Below are 18,351 nucleotides of genomic sequence, written 5' to 3' on the forward strand. Positions count from 1 at the left end.
TATGTCTGCTTGGCCTTGGGGCCTGTACAAGATAGATTCTGAATTAATTTTGACATCTGCTCTAATGCATTAGTTGATAACCCTTTATGGGATTAATCAATACTAGGACTCAAATTATAGTTATACCTGGGTATCCCACTAAATTTAAGCAAGATACCCCTGATAATCTTATAAGTTACTGAATATAAAGTGGAGCACAAATTAGATATTCCTCACTTTAACCAACAGAATAGTTTTTTTCATGCCTAAATTCTCAATTCCTCATTGTCATAGCACTTATTGCCCTAAAATATTCCATAGTGAGAGAAGGTCTGAACCAATGAGTCATGAATTTAAATGGTCTTTTAAATTAAACTTTTTTTTTTTTTTTTTGAGATGGAGTCTTGCCCTGTTGCCCAGGCTGCAGTGCAGTGGTGCAATCTCAGCTCACTGCAACTTCCGCCTCCCGGGTTCAGGCAATTCTCCTACCTCAGCCTCCTGAGTAGCTGGGATTACCGGCACCCGCCACCACGCTCAGCTAATTTTTGTATTTTTAGTAGAGACGGGGTTTCACCATGTTGGTCAGGCTGGTCTCAAACCCCTGACCTTGTGATCCACCCGCCTCGGTCTCCCAAAGTGCTGGGATTACAGGCATGAGCCACCGCACCCGGCCTAAACTTCTTTATTTATTTTTATATTTTGTAGAGACAGAATCTCACTATGTTGCCCAGAGTAGTCTTTTTGTTTGTTTGTTTGTTTGTTTGTTTGAGAGAGTGTCTCGCTCTGTCGCCCAGGCTGGAGTGCAGTGGAGCAATCATGGCTCACTGCAGCCTTGACCTCCTGGGCTCAAGCAATCCTCCTGTCTCAGCCTCCCAAGTAGCTGGGACTACAAGCACGCACCACCTTGCCCAACTCACTTTTATATATTTTGTAGAGACAGAATTTTGCCATGTTGCCCAGGCTGACAAGTGGGCATTTCTTTTTTTCTTCTTCTTCTTCTTTTTTTTTAATAACTTTTATTTTAGGTTTGGGGGTACATGTGAAGGTTTGTTACATTGGTGAACTTGTGTCATGGGGGTTTGTTGTACAGATTATTTCATCACCCAGATACTAAGCCCAGTATCCAATAGTTATGTTTTCTGCTCCTCTCCCTCCTCCCACCCTCCACTGTCAAGTAGACCCCATTGTGTGTTGTTTCCTTCTTTGTGTTCATCAGTTTTCATCATTTAGCTCCCTCTTATAATTGAGAACGTGCGGTATTTGGTTTTCTGTTCCTGCATTAGTTTGCTAAGGATAATAGCCTCCAGCTCCATTCATGTTCCTGCAAAAGACATGATCTCATTCTTTTTTTATAGCTGCATAGTATTCCATGGTGTATGTGTACCACATTTTCTTTGTCCAATCTGTCATTGATGGGCATTTAGGTTGATTCCATGTCTGTGCTATTGTGAATAGTGCAAGCTGGCATTTCTAAAGGTAAGCAGTCTTAGGAGTGTTATATGAACTTCTGTCTGCACACTAGGTAGTAGGACTTTGTGATGACAAGGTCTGCAGGTGCATTGTAGGAGAGGACTTGGGTGCTTCCAGTTTTTCATTGTGTATGTTTTGTTTTGTTTTTTTTTTTGCTTTGTTTTTGTTTTTTTGTTTGTTTTGTGACAGGGTCTTACTGTGTTGCCCAGGCTGGTCTCAAACTCGTGGCTCTAGTGATTCTCTGCCTCAGCCTCCTGAGTAGTCACTGTGTTTTTATTCATTAAAATCTTGTCTAGATTCAACTGTTTGCTTCATAGACTGTTACGTGATATTGTAGGTAATATGAGAAGAGAGAAAAGAGTTTTTCTCACAAGGAGCTGAAGCATCTTATTGCTTCTTTAGTGTACCATTTCTGTCATTTCACCAAGGTGCCTTCTACCCTGTCATTAGCAGTAAGATGTGAAGTGATCACAGCAAAAATGTAGAAATAATTTCCATGTCTCCATGATGCTGGTGAATTTATCAGTGGCTGTGGGCAGAGAATGTGTTCTGATGACATAGTAATAAAATAAATATTTTGGGATCACAGAGTCATGTGATTATCTTACAAATTGATTATAGATCCCCAGCCCTGTCAGTCTCACCCATTTTCCTCTACACATATGTGGGATGTTTTAGGACTCAGTGGCCTTTGAGGATGTGGCAGTGAACTTCACCCAGGAGGAGTGGGCTTTGCTGGATCCTTGGCAGAAAAAACTCTACAGAGATGTGATGCTGGAAACCTATAGGAACCTGGCTTCAGTAGGTGATGATGACAACATTCCTTCACTTAGAGAACAAGTTGCCCATCAACGATATTTCAAGACCTGGCATGTGGAAAGGGAATACTTCAGTAAATAAACCAAGCATGGTGACAGCTAATTAGATCTAGAATCTAATAGTTTTTCTATAATTAATAATGATTTCCGATGATTTTTCTGGGTCTGCATTATAGGGAAAAAATGTGAAGAGCATAACATTGAAGATCAGTCCAAAAACCAAGAAAGAAGTCTAAGGTGAGTGGCACTAATAAGAGTTCCATGAGAGAGACTTAGTATGTCATGAAGTTTTAAAAACAAGCAAAGAAAACAAATAAGCCCACCTTCAAATGTGGCTTATTCTTGGAAAATTTTTACCCAAAGTGTTTACTTAAATATGACATAGATATTCAGTGTTTGAAAAGTAGTTCATTTGATAGCAATATTAAGAAACTCCATTTATGAATATTACTGTTTTGATATTACCTGTGGTTGAGCCCTCTTCCAGAACATTCAGTCTATTCATCTTCAAACAATTCAGGCAGGACTGAAGTTTTAATTTCTGAAAATGGTAAAAAATGTAATTCCTTTACCTATTAATAAATATAAAATCTTTACTAAAGAAATCATTATCATTTCTTACAAAAGTCATGTATTGTAGACAGACTGTGTGTGAAAATAGATGGATTAGCTAATCAAAGTGAAGAAAACTTCAGCCAGATCTAAATTTTAATCTGAGTATGAAAGCTCCTCCTGGAGTAAATCCACGTGAATGCAGTGTGTGTGGAAAAGTCTTCATTTGTCATTCATCCCTTAATAGGCACATCAGATCTCACACTGGACACAAACCATATGAGTGTCAAGATTACGGAGAAAAGCCATATAGATGTAAGGAATATGGGAAGGCCTTCAGTTATTTCCAGTCATTTAAAAAACATGAAAGAAATCACAGTGAAGAGAAACCCTATAAATGTAAACAATGTGGGAAACCCTTCGGTTATCGTCAATCTGTTCTTAGACATGAAAGGACTCACACTGGAGAAAAGCCCTATGAATGTAAAAAATGTGGAAAAACCTTCAGTACTCTTACAGGTTTCCAAATACATGAAAGAACTCACACTGGAGAGAAACCCTATGAATGTAAGGAATGTGGAAAAGCCTTTATTTACCTTGCAAGCTTTCAAAGACACATGATAATGCACACTGGAGATGGACCTTATAAATGCAAGGATTGTGGAAAAGCATTCAATTGTCCTAGTTGATTTCAAGTACGTGAACGAATTCACACTAGAGAAAAACCATATGAATGTAAACAATGTGGTAAAGCCTTCAGTTGGCTTGGTTCCTTTCGAGTACATGAAAGAACTCACACTGGAGAGAAACCCTGTGAATGTAAGGAATGTGGGAAAGCCTTCATTTATCGAACTACGTTAAAAGGACACATGAGTATTCACACTGGAGAGAAACCTTATAAATGTGAACAATGTGAGAAAGCCTTCCTTTCTCTTGCAAGCTTTCAAATGCACATGATAATGCATACTGGAGATGCACCTTATAAATGTAAGGAATGTGGGAAAGCATTCAATTGTCTTAATTTGTTTCAAATCCATGAAAGGACTCACACTGGAGAGAAACTGTATGAATGTAAACAATGTGGTAAAGCCTTCAGTTATTCCAGTTCCTTTAGAATACATGAAAGAAGTCATAGTGGAGAGAAACCCCACGTATGTAAACGATGTGGTAAAGCCTTCATTTGGCACAATTCCTTTTGAATACATGAAAGAACCCACACTGGAGAGAAACCCTATGTATGCAAGCAGTGTGGCAAAGCTTTCATTTATTGTAGAACTTTTCAAGGACACATGAGAATGCACACTAGAGAGAAGCCCTATAATTGTAAAGAATGTGGAAAAGCCTTCAGTCATCCCAGTTCACTTAGAAGCCATGAAAAAATACACCCTGGCAGAAAACTTCTTGAATGTAAGTAAAGTGGGAGTTTTCAACTTGCCCACCTCCTTACAAAAACATGCAATAAGAATGTGCTAGATATAAAGCTTACAAATGTGAGAAATACAGGAAGTTTTTCAATTTTAACAAATACTTTCAAAGTCATGTGAAAATTCTCACTAGAAAGAAATCCAATAAAGGCAAGTTGAGGCATACCTGTTTGTTATTCAGGAATTTGCTATAAGGTTATACTGGGGGAGGGGGTGCCATGTTTAAATTCAATGGTATCTTAAGGTAAAACTGTAATTGAAGCCCCAGTATTGATTAAGGACATGGAAATTTGCCAACTGATGCATTTCAATGGATGTTGAAGTTAATTCGGAGCCTGTTTTGTAGAGGTGTGAAACCCAATCAGCACCCATTTATTTTTTTGCTGTTATTTTAATAAACTTTGGATTTCTAATTTGATCAAATTATGGACCTTTGTCTCAATTTTTTTCTTTTTTCTTTTGGTGATTGCAGGGTGAGGGAGAGGGGTGTTCTGTGTACCCTACTTATATTTATATCCTTCATTCTCTAGAGAGCCTCAAATCAGTGTCATCATGGTTATGGGCCTCCCTCATGGCAGTGGTTGCTTTAGAGGGTTTCAGGACTGTGGGCTTAAGTCTGATTTAAATTAAGGGTATCTCTCTGAAGTCTCTATTCTATTCCTTTGCTCTTTTTTTTTTTTTTTCTTTCTTTCTTGAGACGGAATCTCGCACTGTCACCCAGGCTGGAGCGCAGTGGTGCGATCTTGGCTCACTGCAACCTCCGCCTCCCAGGTTCAAGCGATTCTCCTTGCCTCAGCCTGAGATTACAGGTGCCCGCCACCACGCCCAGCTAATTTTTTTGCAGTTTTAATAGAGACGGGGGTTTCACTATGTTGGCCAGGCTGGTCTTGAACTCCTGACCTAATGATCCGCCCACCTTGGCCTCCCAAAGTGATGGGATTACAGGCGTGAGCCACCACACCCGGCCTCCATTGCTCTATATATCTCCTTTATGTCATGTCAACACCACACTATTTTGATTACTGAAACTGAAACTTAGAGTAAGTTTTGAAACTAGGAAGAGTGAGGCTTCCAGCTTTGTTGTTCTCTTTTTCTTTTCTTTTCTTTTTTTTTTTTTGAGACAGAGTTTTGCTCTTGTTACACAGGCTGGACTGCAGTGGTGTGATCTCGGGTCACTGCAACCTCCGCCTCCCAGGTTCAATCTATTCTCCTGCCTTAGCCTCCTGAGTAGCTGGGATTACAGGCATGTGCCACCACACCCAGCTAATTTTGTGTGTGTGCAATGGCTCGATCTCGGCTCACTGCAACCTCCGCCTCCCTGGTTCAAGCGATTCTCCTGCCTCAGCCTCCCGAGTAGCTGGGATTACAAGCATGGGCCACCATGCCCGGCTTATTTTTTTGTATTTTTAGTAGAGACGGGGTTTCTCCTTGTTGGTAAGGCTGGTCTCGAACTCCCGACCTCAGGTGATCTGCCTGCCTCAGCCTCCCAAAGTGCTGGGATTACAGGCATGAGCCTCTGTGCCCAGCCAAAACTTAGAGTAAGTTTTGAAACTAGGAAGAGTGAGGCTTCCAGCTTTGTTGTTGTTTTTCTTTTTTTTTTTTTCTTTCTTTTTTTTTTTTGAGACAGAGTTTTGCTCTTGTTGCACAGGCTGGAGTGCAGTGGTGTGATCTCGGGTCACTGCAACCTCCGCCTCCCAGGTTCAATCGATTCTCCTGCCTCAGCCTCCTGAGTAGCTGGGATTACAGGCATATGCCACCACACCCAGCTAATTTTTTGTGTTTTTAGTAGAGACGAGGTTTCATCATGTTGGCCAGGCTGGTCTCGAACTCCTGACCTCAGGTGATCCACCCACCTTGGCTTCCCAAAGTCCAGGGATTACAGGCGTGAGTCACCATGTCCAGCCTGTTGTTCTTTTTCAAGATTGTTTTGGCTATTTGGGGTCCTTTGAGATTCCCTGTGAATTTTAGGATGAGTGTTTCTGTTTCCAGAAAAAATGTCATGGGCCTTTTGATAATGATTGCATTGAATTTGTAGAGCATTTGCAGTAATATATTGACACCTTAACAAAATTAAGTCTTTTAAACTATGAACACAGAATGTCTTTCCATTTATTTATAGCTTTAATTTCTTTCAGTAACGTTTTATAGTTTTCAGTATACAAGTCTTTTGCTTTTTTGGTTAATTTTTTGTCATGGCGTTTTGCTGCGTTGTCCAGGTTGGTCTCAAACTCCCGGGCTCAAGCTGTTCTCCCATCTTAGGATCTTCAGTAACTGGGACTGCATGTCTGTGTCACCATAGCTAGCTGTTTTTTTGTTTTTGTTTTTGTTTTGAGACAGGGTCTCATTCTGTCACCAGGTGGTAGTGCAGTGGTGAAATCATGGCTCACTGCAGTCTCAACCTCCTGGGCTTAAGTGGTCCTCCCATCTCAGCCTCCCAGTAGCTGGGAGTACAGGCACAGGCCAGCACGTCCAGCCAATTTTTTGATTTTTTTTTTTGTAGTATGAGGTCTCACTTTGTTGCTCAGGCTTGTCTTGAACTTCTGGGTTCAAGTGATCCTCCCACCTTGGCCTTCCAAAGTGCTGATTTTGCAGGTGTGAGCCACTGTGCTTGGCCTGTTTTATTCTTTTTGATGTTATTACTAATGTAATTGTTTTCTTAATTTCCTTTTCAGATTATTAACTGTTAGTGTATTGAAATGTAATTTTAGGCTGGGTGCGGTAGCTCACACCTGTAATTCCAGCACTTTGGGAGGCTGAGGCGGGTGGATCATGAGGTCAGGGGTTTGAGACCAGCCTGACCAACATAGTGAAACCCCGTCTCTACTAAAAAATATAAAAATTATCTGGGCCTGGTGTTGGGCAGCTATAATCCCAGCTACTCAGGAGGCTGAGGCAGGAGAATCGCTTGAACCTGGGAGGTGGAGGTTGCAGTGAGCCAAGATCGCACCATTGCACTCCAGCCTGGGCAACAGAGCGAGACTCCGTCTCAAAAAAAAAAAAAATGTAACTTTAAATGTTAATTTTGTACCCTGCAACTTTGCTGAATTCATTTATGAGTTCAGTTTTTGTGTACATATATGTGTATGTAATCTTTAGGATTTTCTGCACATAGGATTATGTCATCTGCCAACATAATTTTATTTCTTCCTTGCCCATTTGGATGCCTTTTCTTTTTCTTTTTTTTTTTTTTTCTGAGACAGAGTCTCACTGAGCCACCCAGGCTGGAGTGCAGTGGTGCAATCTTGGCTCACTGCAACCACCGTCTCCCGGGTTCAAGCAATTCTCCCGTCTCAGCCTCCCGAGTACCTGGGATTACAGGCACCCGCCATCATGCCCAGGTAATTTTTGTATTTTAGTAGAGATGGGTTTTCATCATGTTGGACAGGCTGATCTTGAACTCCTGGCCTCAGGTGATCCACCCACCTCGGCCTCCTAAAGTGCTAGGATTACAGGCGTGAACCACTGCACCCAGCTGGATGCCTTTTCTTTTTCTTACCTCATTACTCTGACTAGCTCTTCCAGTAGTATATTGAATGGAAGTGGTGAAAGCAGTTATCCTATCTTGTTTCTGATCTTAGGGGAAAAGATCACCATTTTTGTATTTCACCATTAAGTATGATAGTCTTGTAGATTCTTCATATATGGCCTATTACATTGACCTAGTTTCCTCCCATTCCTAGTTTGTTGTTTATCATCAATGGGTCTTGAATTTTGTCAGATGCCTTTTCTGTATCAATTGAGATTACTGTGATTTTTCCATCATTCGGCTAATGTGGTATATTATATTGACTGATTTTCATAGGATGCACTGTTTGCATTCTGGAGATAAATCTCACTTGATCATGGTTTGGAAGTTTTTAAAATATACAGATGGAGTCTTGCTCTGTTGCCCAGGCTGGAGTGCAGTGGCATGATCATAACTCACTGTAGTCTCCAAACTCCTGGGCTCAAGCAATCCTCCCACCTCAGCTTCCCAAGTAGCTGGGACTACAGGTGCATGCCACCACACCTGGCTAATTTTTGTATATTTTGTAGACACAGGGTCTTGCTATGTTGCTTTTCATATGCCTGTTTGCCATTTGTATGTCTTCTTTTGAGAAATGTCTATTCAAATCTTTTGCCTATTTTTTGACCAGATTATTAGATTTTCTTCCTATAGAGTTGTTTGAGCTCTGTATATATTGTGGTTATTAACCCCTTGTCAGAGAGGTAGTTTGCAAATAAATATTTTCTCCCACTCGGTGGGTTGTATGTTCACTTTATTGATTGTACCTTTTGCTGTGCAGAAGCTTTTGTAACTTGATGTGATACCATTTGTCCATTTTTGCTTTGGTTGCCTGTGCTTGTGGGGTATGCCCAATAAATCTTTGCGTAGACCAGTGTCCTGGAGATTTTGCCCAGTGTTTTCTTGTGGTAGTTTTATAGTTTGAGGTCTTATATCTAAGTCTTTAATCCATTTCAATTTTTGTATATGGTGAGAGGTAGGGATCTAGCTTCATTCTTCTGTATATGGATATCCAGTTTTCCCAGCACCATTTGTTGAAGAGACTGCCTTTCTCCAGTGTATGTTCTTGGCACCTTTGTCAAAAATGAGTTCACTGTGGGTGTATGGATTTATTGTTGGGTTCTCTTCTGTTCCATTGGTCTATGTGTCTCCTTTCATGCCAGTACCATGCTGTTGTGGTTACTATAGCTCTGTAGTGTAATTTGAAGTCAGGTAATGTGATTCTTCCAGTTTTGTTCTTTTGGTTTCAGACAGTTTTGGCTATTCTGTGTCTTTTATGGTGCCATATAAATTTTAGGGTTTTTTTTTTCTATTTCTGTGAAGAATGTCCTTGGTATTTTGAGAGGGATTGCATTGAATCTGTAGATTGCTTTAGGTAGTGTGGACATTTTAACACTATTGATTCGTGTAATCCATGAACATGGAATATCTTTCCATTTTTTGTTGTCCTCTTCAATTTCTTTCCTCAGTGTTTTATAGTTTTCATTATCGAGATCTTTCACTTCTTTGGTTAAGTTGGTTTCTTGGTAAAATTTAATTTTACGTGTGGCTGTTGTAAATGGGATTAATTTCTTATTTCTTTTTCACATTGTTCACTGTTGACATAGAAATGCTACTAGTTTTGTATGTTGATTTTGTATCTTGCAACTTTACTGAATTTGTTTATGCATTCTAATTGTTTTTTTGTGAATTCTTTAGGTTTTTCCAAATATAATGTCATATAATCAGCAAACAGAGATAATTTGACTTCTTCCTTTCCAATTTGGATGCCCTTTGTATTTTCCTCTTGTCCGATTGCTCTAGCTGGGACTTCTGGTACCATGTTCAATGACAGTGTGACAGTGGGCATCCTTTTTGTGTTCCAGATCTTCGAGAAAACGCTTTCAGTTTTCCCCCATTCAGTATGATACTAGCTATGGGTCTGTCATATATGGTTGTGATTATGTTGAGGTATGTTCCTTCTATACCCACTTTTTTGAGGGTTTTTATTATGAAGGGATGTTGAATTTTATCAAATGCTTTTTCAGGATCAGTTGAAATGATCGTATGGTTTTTATCAATCATTCTGGTCATGCAATGTATCACACTGGTTCATCTACATAGGTTGATCCTTGCATCCCAGAGATAAATCCCACTTGGTCATGATGAATGCTTTTTCTGATGTGTTGTTGAATTTGGTTGGTATTTTGTTGAGGATTTTTACATCAATATTCATCAGTGATATTGGCCTATAGTTTTGGTTTTTTTGATGTGCCTTTGGTTTTGTTATCAAGGTAATAGTGGCCTTGAGGATTGAGTTTGGAAGTATTCCCTACTCTGTTTTTTGGAATAGTTTGAGTAGGATTGGTATTAGTTCTTTAAACGTTTGGTAGAATTCAGCAGTGAAGCCATTGGGTTCTGAGTTTTTCTTTACTGGGAGGCTTTTTATTATGGCTTCAATCTTGTTACTTGTTATTGGTCTGTTCAGGTTTTGGATTTCTTCCTGATTCAATCTCAGTAGGTTGTATGTATCTAGGAATTTTTTACATTTTTTCTATTTTTTCCAATTTATTGGCATATAGTTACTCATAGTAGCCACTACTGCTTTGAATTTTTGTAATATCATTTGTCTTCTTTTTCATTTCTAATTTATCTGGATCCTCTTTTTTTCTTATTTAGTCTGGCTAAATGTTTGTCAATTTTGTTTAACTTAAAAAATTGATGTTTTGGCTGGGCGCAGTAGCTCATGCCTGCAATCCCAGCACTTTAGGAGGCCGAGGTGGGCGGATCACAAGGTCAGGAGTTCAAGACTAGCCTGGCTAACATGGTGAAACCCTGGCTCTACTGAAAACACAAAAATTAGCTGGGTGTGGTGGCATGTTCCTGTAATCCCAGCTACTAGGGAGACTGAGGCAGGAGAATTGCTTGAACTGGGACCTGGGAGGTGGAGATTGCAGTGAGCTGAGATCGCACCACTGCACTCCAGCCTGGGCTACAGAGTGAGAGTCCGTCTCAAAAAAAAAAAAAAAAAATTGGTCTTTTGTATTTTCATTTACTTCTGCTCTAATCTTTATTATTTCTTTTCTTCTACCAATTTTGGGTTTGGTTTGCTTTTGTTTTCTAGATCTTCAAGATGCATTGTTAGATTGTTTCAAGTTCTTCCTCTTTTTTTTTTTTTTTTTGAGACAGAGTCTCACTCTGTCACCAGGCTGGAATGCAGTGGCAGGATCTCGGCTCACTGCAAGCTCCGCCTCCCGGGTTCATGCCATTCTCCTGCCTCAGCCTCCCGAGTAGTTAGGACTACAGGCACCCGCCACCACGCCCGGCTAATTTTTTGTAGTTTTAGTAGAGATGGGGTTTCACTGTGTTAGCCAGGATGGTCTTGATCTCCTGACCTCATGATCCACCCGCCTCGGCCTCCCAAAGTGCTGGGGTTACAGGCGTGAGCCACCACGCCTGGCCTCTTCCTCTTTTTTGATGTAGGCATGTAGTAGCTATAAACTTCCCTCTGAGTACTGCTTTTGCTGTATCCCATAGGTTTTGGCATGTTGTGTTGCCATTATCATTTGTTTCAAGAAGTTGTCCCATTTTCTTAATTTCTTCATTGACCCACTGGTCATTCAGGAGCATATTGTTTAATTTCCATGTATCTGTATAGTTTCCACATTCCTCGTTATTTATTTCTAGTTTTATTCCATTGTGGTCAGAGAAGATGCTTAATATTATTTCAGTATTTTTTTAAATTTTTAAATTTTTATTTATTTATTTTTAGACAGAGTCTCGCTTCTGTCACCAGGCTGGAGTGCAGTGGCGCAATCTTGGCTCACTGCAAACTCCGCCTTCTGGGTTCAAGTGATTCTTCTGCCTCAACCTCCCGAGTAGCTGGGACTACAGGTGCATGCCACCACACCTAGCTAATTTTTGTATTTTTAGTAGAGACAGGGTTGCACCATGTTGGCCAGGATGGTCTCAATCTGTTGACCTCGTGATCTGCCCACCTCGGCCTCCCAAAGTGCTGGGATTACAGATGTGAACCACTGTGCCTGGCCTTTTTGAATGTTTTAAAACTCATTTTGTGACCTATATATGGCCTATCCTTGAGAATGATCCATGTGCTGAGGAAAAGAATGTATACTCTGCAGCTTTTGGATGAAATGTTCTGTAAATATCTATTAGATCCATTTGATCTATAGTGCGGATTAAGTCTGATGTTTCTTCATTGATCTTCTGTCTGGAAGATCTAAGTCTGAAAGTGGGGTGTTGAAGTATCCAGCTCTTATTGTATCAGGGCCTCTCTCTTTAGCTCTAATAATATTTCCTTTTTATATCTGTGTGCTCCAGTGTTGGGTGCATATATATTTACAACTGTTATATCCTCTTGCTGAACTGACCCCTTTATTATTATATAGTGACCTTCTTTGTTTCTTCTTAACAGTTTTTGTCTTGAAATCTATTTTGTCTGATATAAGTATAGCAACTACTGCTCTTTTTTGGTTTCCATTAGCATGGAATATCTTTTTCCATCCCTTTATTTTCAGTCTGTGTGTGTCTTTATAGGTGAAGTGTATTTCTTGTAGGCAGCAGATCAATGGGTTTTGGTTTTTCATCCATTCAGCCAGTTTGTGTCTTTGGATTGCAGAGTTTAGTCCATTTATATTATTATTATTGATAAATAAGGACTTACTCCTGCCATTTTGTTATTTGTTTTCTGGTTGTTTAGTGGTCTTCTCTTCCTCTTTTCCTTTCTTCCTGTCTTCCTCTAGTGAAGGTGATTTTCTCTGGTGATAAGATTCAGTGTCTTTTTATTTTTTGTGTATCCATTGTTTTTTCGGTTTAAGGTTACCATGAAGCTTGTAAATACTATATTTTAACTCATTGTTTTGAACTGATAACACCATTTGCATAAACAAGCAAAAAGAAAATAAAAACTCTACAACTTGATTCACCCCCTTTTAACTTTTAGTTGTTTCTATTTATATCTAATTGTACTATGTCTTGAAAAATTATGTTTATTGTTTTTGAGTTGTTCACTGTTTAAGTCTTTCTACTTAGGATAGGAGTAGTTTACGGGCTGGGTACGGTGGCTCAGGCCTGTAATCCCAGCACTTTGGGAGGCCGAGGTGGGTGGATCATGAGGTCAGGAGATCGATACCATCCTGGCCAACATGGTGAAACCCCATCTCTACTAAACATACAAAAATTTTCTGGGCATGGTGGTGTGTGCCTGTAATCCCAGCTACTCAGGAGGCTGAGGCAGGAGAATCACTTAAACCAGGGAGTTGGAGGTTGCAGTGAGCTGAGATCGTGCCACTGCACTCCATCCTGGCAACAGAGCGAGACTCTGTCTAAAAAAAAAAAAAAAAAAAGGGGGGGGGGTTTACATAGCACAGTTACAATGTTACAATATTCTGTATTTTCCTGTTTACTATTACTAGTGAGTTTTGAACCTTCAGGCGATTATTTATTGCTCATTAATGTCCTTTTCTTGCTGATTGAAGTGCTTCCTTTAGCATTTCTTGTAGGACTGGTCTGGTATTGATGAAATCCCTCAGCTTTTTTCTGGGAAAGTCTTTATTTCTTCTTCATGCTTGAAGGATATTTTCACCAGATATACTCTTCTAGGGTAAAAGTTTTTTCCTTCAGCACTTTAAATATGTATTGCCACTCTCTGGTGGCCTGTAAGGTTTCCACTGAAAAGTCTGCTGCCAGATGTATTGGAGCTCCATTGTATGTTATTTGTTTCTTTTCTCTTGTTGCTTTTTAGGATCCTTTCTTTATCCTTGAACTTTGGGAGTTTGATTATGAAATGCCTTGAGGTAGTCTTCTTTGAGTTAGATCTGCTTGGTGGTTTATAACCTTTTTGTACTTGGATATTGATATATATCTCTAGTTTGGGAAGTTCTCTGATATCACTTTGAATAAACTTTCTACAACCTTTTTTCTACTTCCTCTTAGATTTGCCCTTTTGAGGCTATCTTCTAGATCCTGTAGATGTGCTTGTTTCTTACTCATTTTTCGTCTCCTGACTGTATATTTCCAAATAGCCTGTCTTCAAGCTAATTCTTTCTTGTTTGATCAATTCTGCTATTAAAGGAGTCTGATACATTCTTTAGTAAGCCAGTTGCATTTTTCAGCTCCAGAATTTCTGCTCAATTTTTAATTATTTCAATCTCTATGTTAAATTTATCTAATAGAATTCTGAATTCCTTTTCTGTGTTCCCTTGAATTTCTTTAAGTTTCTTCAACACAGCAATTTTGAATTCTGTCTGAAAGGTCACATATCTGTTTCTCCAGGATTGGTCCCCTGGTGCCTTATTTAGTTCATTTGGTGAGGTTATGTTTTCCTGGATGGTGTTAATGTTAGTAGATGTTCTTTAGTGTCTGGGCATTGAAGGGTTAGGTATTTATTTTGGTCTTCACTGTCTGGGCTTATTTGTAGCTGTCCTTCTTAGGGAAGGCTTTCTAGATATCTAAGTTATATCTGCTTTAGGGGGCACCCCAAATCCAGTATGCTGTGGTTCTTGCATACTCATAGAGGTGCTGCCTTGATGGTCTTGGACAAACTCTGGGAGAATTCTCTGGATTACCAGGCAGAGACTCTTGTTCTCTTTCCTTATGATCTCCCAAACATAGTTTCTTTCTCTCTCTGTTCTAAGCCACCCAAGGCTGAGGGTGGAATGACACCAGCATCCTGTGGCCACCACCACTGTGACTACACTGGGTCAGACCTGAAGCCAGCGCTGCGTCTTGCCCAAGGCCTGCTGTAACCACTCCCTGGCTACTGCCTGTGTTCACTGAAGGCCCCTGGGGTCTACAATCAGCAGATGGCAAAACCAGCCAGGCCTGTGTCCTTGCTTTCAGGGTGACGAGGTCCCCTAAGCCCCAGGTGAGTCCAGAAGTGCTGTCCAGTAGTCAGGGATTAGAGTGAAAAAACCTTAGAAGTCTGCCTTGTGTCCTGTTGTATTGTGGCTTGGCTGAGCTGGCACTCAAACTACACAAGTCCTTCCCTCGAAAGGCAGAGGAACCTCACCCCATAGCCACCGCCCCAAGCCACAAGGAGTTCTGTCAGAGTATTGCTACTGCTCATGTTCCCTTAGGGCTAAAGGTCTCTTAAGTCAGCTTGTCATGAATGCTGCCTCTTCAGGGCAGTGGGCTCCCCTCTAGCCCAGGACAGGTCCAGAAATGCTATCGAAGAGTCAAGTTCTAGAATCAGGGGCCCCAAGAACCTGCTTGGTGCTCTGCCCCTCTGTGGCCATGCTGGTGCCTAAGGTGCAAGACAAGGTCCCCTTACTTTTCCCTCTGCTTTTCTCAAGCAGAAGGAGTTTTCCTCTGTAGCCACCACAACTGGTTATGTGCTGAGTCTCACCTGAAGCCAGCAAGTCTCAGAGGCTCACCAAAGGCCCTTGATGTAGTGCCTGGGTATCGTTACTGGTTATTCAGGGTCCAAGGGCTCTTCAGTTAACAGGTGATGAATGCTGGCAGGACTGGGTCCTTCCCTTCAAGGCGGTAGGTTCCCTTCTGGCCCAAGGTGTGTCTAGAAATGTCCGGGAGCTAGGCCCTGGAACAGGGGCCTCCTGATTCTGACCAGTGCCCTGTCCTACTGTGGCTGGGCTGGTATCCGAGATGTAAGATACAGTCCCCCCAATACTGTCTCCTCCCTCAAGTAGAAGGGGTCTCTTTTTTAGCTGACAGCTGTGCAGCCTGGGGTTAAAGGAGGGGTGATCCCATATGTCACCACCCCTCCCTGCCCTCTGTCGGTTCACTGACTCTGGGCCTAATTCAGCACTAGGACTCACCTAAGAGTTGCAGTCCTTATGGGCTAGACTGCCTTTCAGCTTTACTTGGAGAGAGAGAGTGCTGCAGCCCTCAGCAGGCGCTTAAGTTCAGACCACTGGGATCAGCAGTTCCTCCCTAGCTAAGGCTGGTTAAATGCCCCCTCCGTGGGCAGGTATCAGCTGAATTTGGTCTGATTTTCCTTTCTGCTCTAACAGGACAGCACTGAGTTCAGTGCCTCACAATTGCTGTGTTCTCCCTCCCACAGCACCTAGAGTTGCTCTCTGCATGATGCTGCTGTTGCTGGGGGTGGGAGAGGGGTGCTGTTGGTGATTCAGGACTGTTTTTTAAATCGCTTCATTGCCTCTTTCAGTGATATGAAGTTAAAACCAGGTACTATAAGTGCTTACCTGATTTTTGGTTCTCATGAAGGTGTTTTTTCTGTGTGATAGTTGTTAATTTGGTGTCCTTGCAGGAGGATGATCAGGGGAGCTTTCTATTCTGCCATCTTGCTCTGTCCCTCTCTATAGTTTAAAATATTTGAGGTATGTTAGGGAAGGTCTCATCTTGTTTTTCAGAAAGCGAAACTGTTTTTGTTCATTATTCCTATAACATTTGGTGAATATGTATCACTACACACCTCAGAATGGCTAAATTCCAAAATATAACACCAAATGCTTCCAAAGATGCAAACAAAGGAACATTCATTTCTGTGGTAATTCAAATGGCAGAGGTTGCAGTGAGCCGAGATTGCGCCACTGCACTCCAGCCTGGGTAACAGAGCAAGACGCTGTCTCAAAAAAAAAAAAAAAAAAAAAAATCACAAAGTGATCCCATTTCACACAAACTACAAACTAGATAGGCAAAAATACATTATTCCACATGACTGGCAACACTAGAATTATCTAAATATACATGCAAGAGCGGTGGGACGGTCAATTCATATACTCCATTGGGACTTGGTGGCAATCTTAAAGTTGCTCAGAATCTACAACCCAGCAAGTTTTCTCTAATGTATAGAGAATTTACTGTGCACAGGCACATGGGGACTTAAAGTATGATTAGAGCAGCATTTCCCATAAGAACAAAACACAAAATTGAAGCAACATGAATCCTATAGATACTGGAATGGATGAGCAAATTGGGTAGCCCAAGCCTCAGACACCAGCATGTGTGAAACAACTGGGACAAAAACCAAGGAGACGCCCATCCGTGATTTCCTTCCACAGAAAGTGCTAAAGAGGCAAACTTAAGCAAAACACTGCTTGGTGATAAAATAATGGTATAGCCATAAAGAATATCCACAAAATTAAGGGCAGTGGTCACCTCTGGGGACAAGAGGGAAACAAAGTCAAGGTGGAGCAGCACTGGGAGCTGTGACATGCCCAGGGTCTGTTCATTCTGAGTGCCCAGTCTATGGAAGTTTACAGTTATGATTAAACATAAAACATTCTACGCATTCTATAAGAAGTATGCTATATTTCACTATAAAAATATAATTCAGCTGGGTGTGGTGGCTCACGCCTGTAATCCCAGCACTTTGGGAGGCCAAGGCAGGAGGATCATTTGAGGCCAGGAGTTCAAGACCAGTCTGGGCAACATAGTGAGACCTCCCTCTCTACCAAAAAAATAAAATAATTCTTTAAGTTTGAAAAATAACTTTCAAATATTTATTTTGCCATGTTTTCTAACTACCTTCCCAGTTCTCATTTCACTGCCTTAGTTCAGTACAGATTTCTAAGTCTTTTAGATTGTACCTATTGCTATTCATCTTGATTACAGCAAGAAATGACTAGCAAAAGAATGGGAACATATTCAGTGTTTAATAGAGAACTGACTATATCAACTTCCATCTTTTAAAAAAATATATTTATTAAAACATTTTTTGGGGGGAGACAGGGTCTCACTCTGTTGCCCACGCTGGAAGTATGGTGGCACATAGTTCACTGCAGCCTTGAAATCCTGGGTTCAAGTGATCCTCCCACCTCAGCCTCCCAAGTCACTGGGACTACAGGCATGTGAGCCACACAACTGGCTCAACTTCTATCATCTTGTGAACCTTTATAAAAATTAGGGAAGGCACCAATGAATATGAAAAAAGCTGCAGGATTTATTTTCAAATGAACAAAAAAGCAAAGTGTGTAAACCATGTTGCCTTTTATAGTGAGGAAAGAAAAATATGTAATTTAAATTGCTTTTTATGTAAATGCCGAACAGACAAGAAAGTAATAAAATTGTTCTCTTTGGGAACCTGAGGCCACTAGACACGAATGCTAGAGGACATGCTAAGAGTGAGCCTTCAGGTAGACTGCTTCTAAATCTCAGGCTGGGTTTTGGGTGGGCGGGTGTGTGTGTGTACACACAGGGTTTTTTGTTTGTTTTTTTTTTGTAGAGACAAGGTCTTGCCCTGTTTCCCAGGTTGGTCTTGAACTGGCCTCAAGTGATCCTTTGGCCTCACCCTCCCAAACAGATGTGAGTCACTGTGCCCAGCCTCAGGCTGAATTTTTGAATCTTAACATTGACTATAAACAATGATTAAGAAAATTTGCATTAAGTATATTTTAATAGTTCATAAATCAAATGACTAATTTTTAACAGGTAACCAGTTCTTTGTGTTTTATGGTCCTCTAAAGAAGTTTTATGAAGTGAGCAGTATGTTTTTGTAAACCATAAAAAGTTGTTATGCACATAAAGATGGGAGCAATGGACGCTGGGGACTGCTGGAAGGGGGAGGGATGGTGGAGAGTGAGGGCTGAGGGAATGCCTGTTGGGTGCTATGCTCACTGCCAGGATGACAGGCTCACCCATAGCCCAAACCTCAGTGTCACAGTGTGCCCATGTGACAGACCTG

The 18,351-nt window shown here is 40.9% G+C and overlaps 1 protein-coding gene across 4 annotated transcripts in view; it reads left to right on the forward strand.

Annotated features, from left to right (window-relative positions):
• Window positions 1–18,351, forward strand: part of ZNF136 (zinc finger protein 136) — a 72,102-nt gene that overhangs the window by 43,887 nt on the left and 9,864 nt on the right. For 2 of the 4 annotated variants that reach the window (XR_008622087.2, XR_004667789.3), the window contains one exon: window positions 2,444–2,504. The exons of 1 other annotated variant lie outside the window; for it this stretch is intronic. The gene's annotated coding sequence lies outside the window, so the exon portion shown is untranslated. Of the gene's footprint in view, window positions 1–2,127; window positions 2,251–2,443; window positions 2,505–18,351 lie in introns of all 4 variants that reach the window. One more of the 4 variants, XR_004667792.3, reaches the window with a different exon arrangement.

This window comes from Pan paniscus, chromosome 20, assembly GCF_029289425.2.
Source record: "Pan paniscus chromosome 20, NHGRI_mPanPan1-v2.0_pri, whole genome shotgun sequence".
In the NCBI taxonomy this organism is placed as follows: Eukaryota; Metazoa; Chordata; class Mammalia; order Primates; family Hominidae; genus Pan; species Pan paniscus.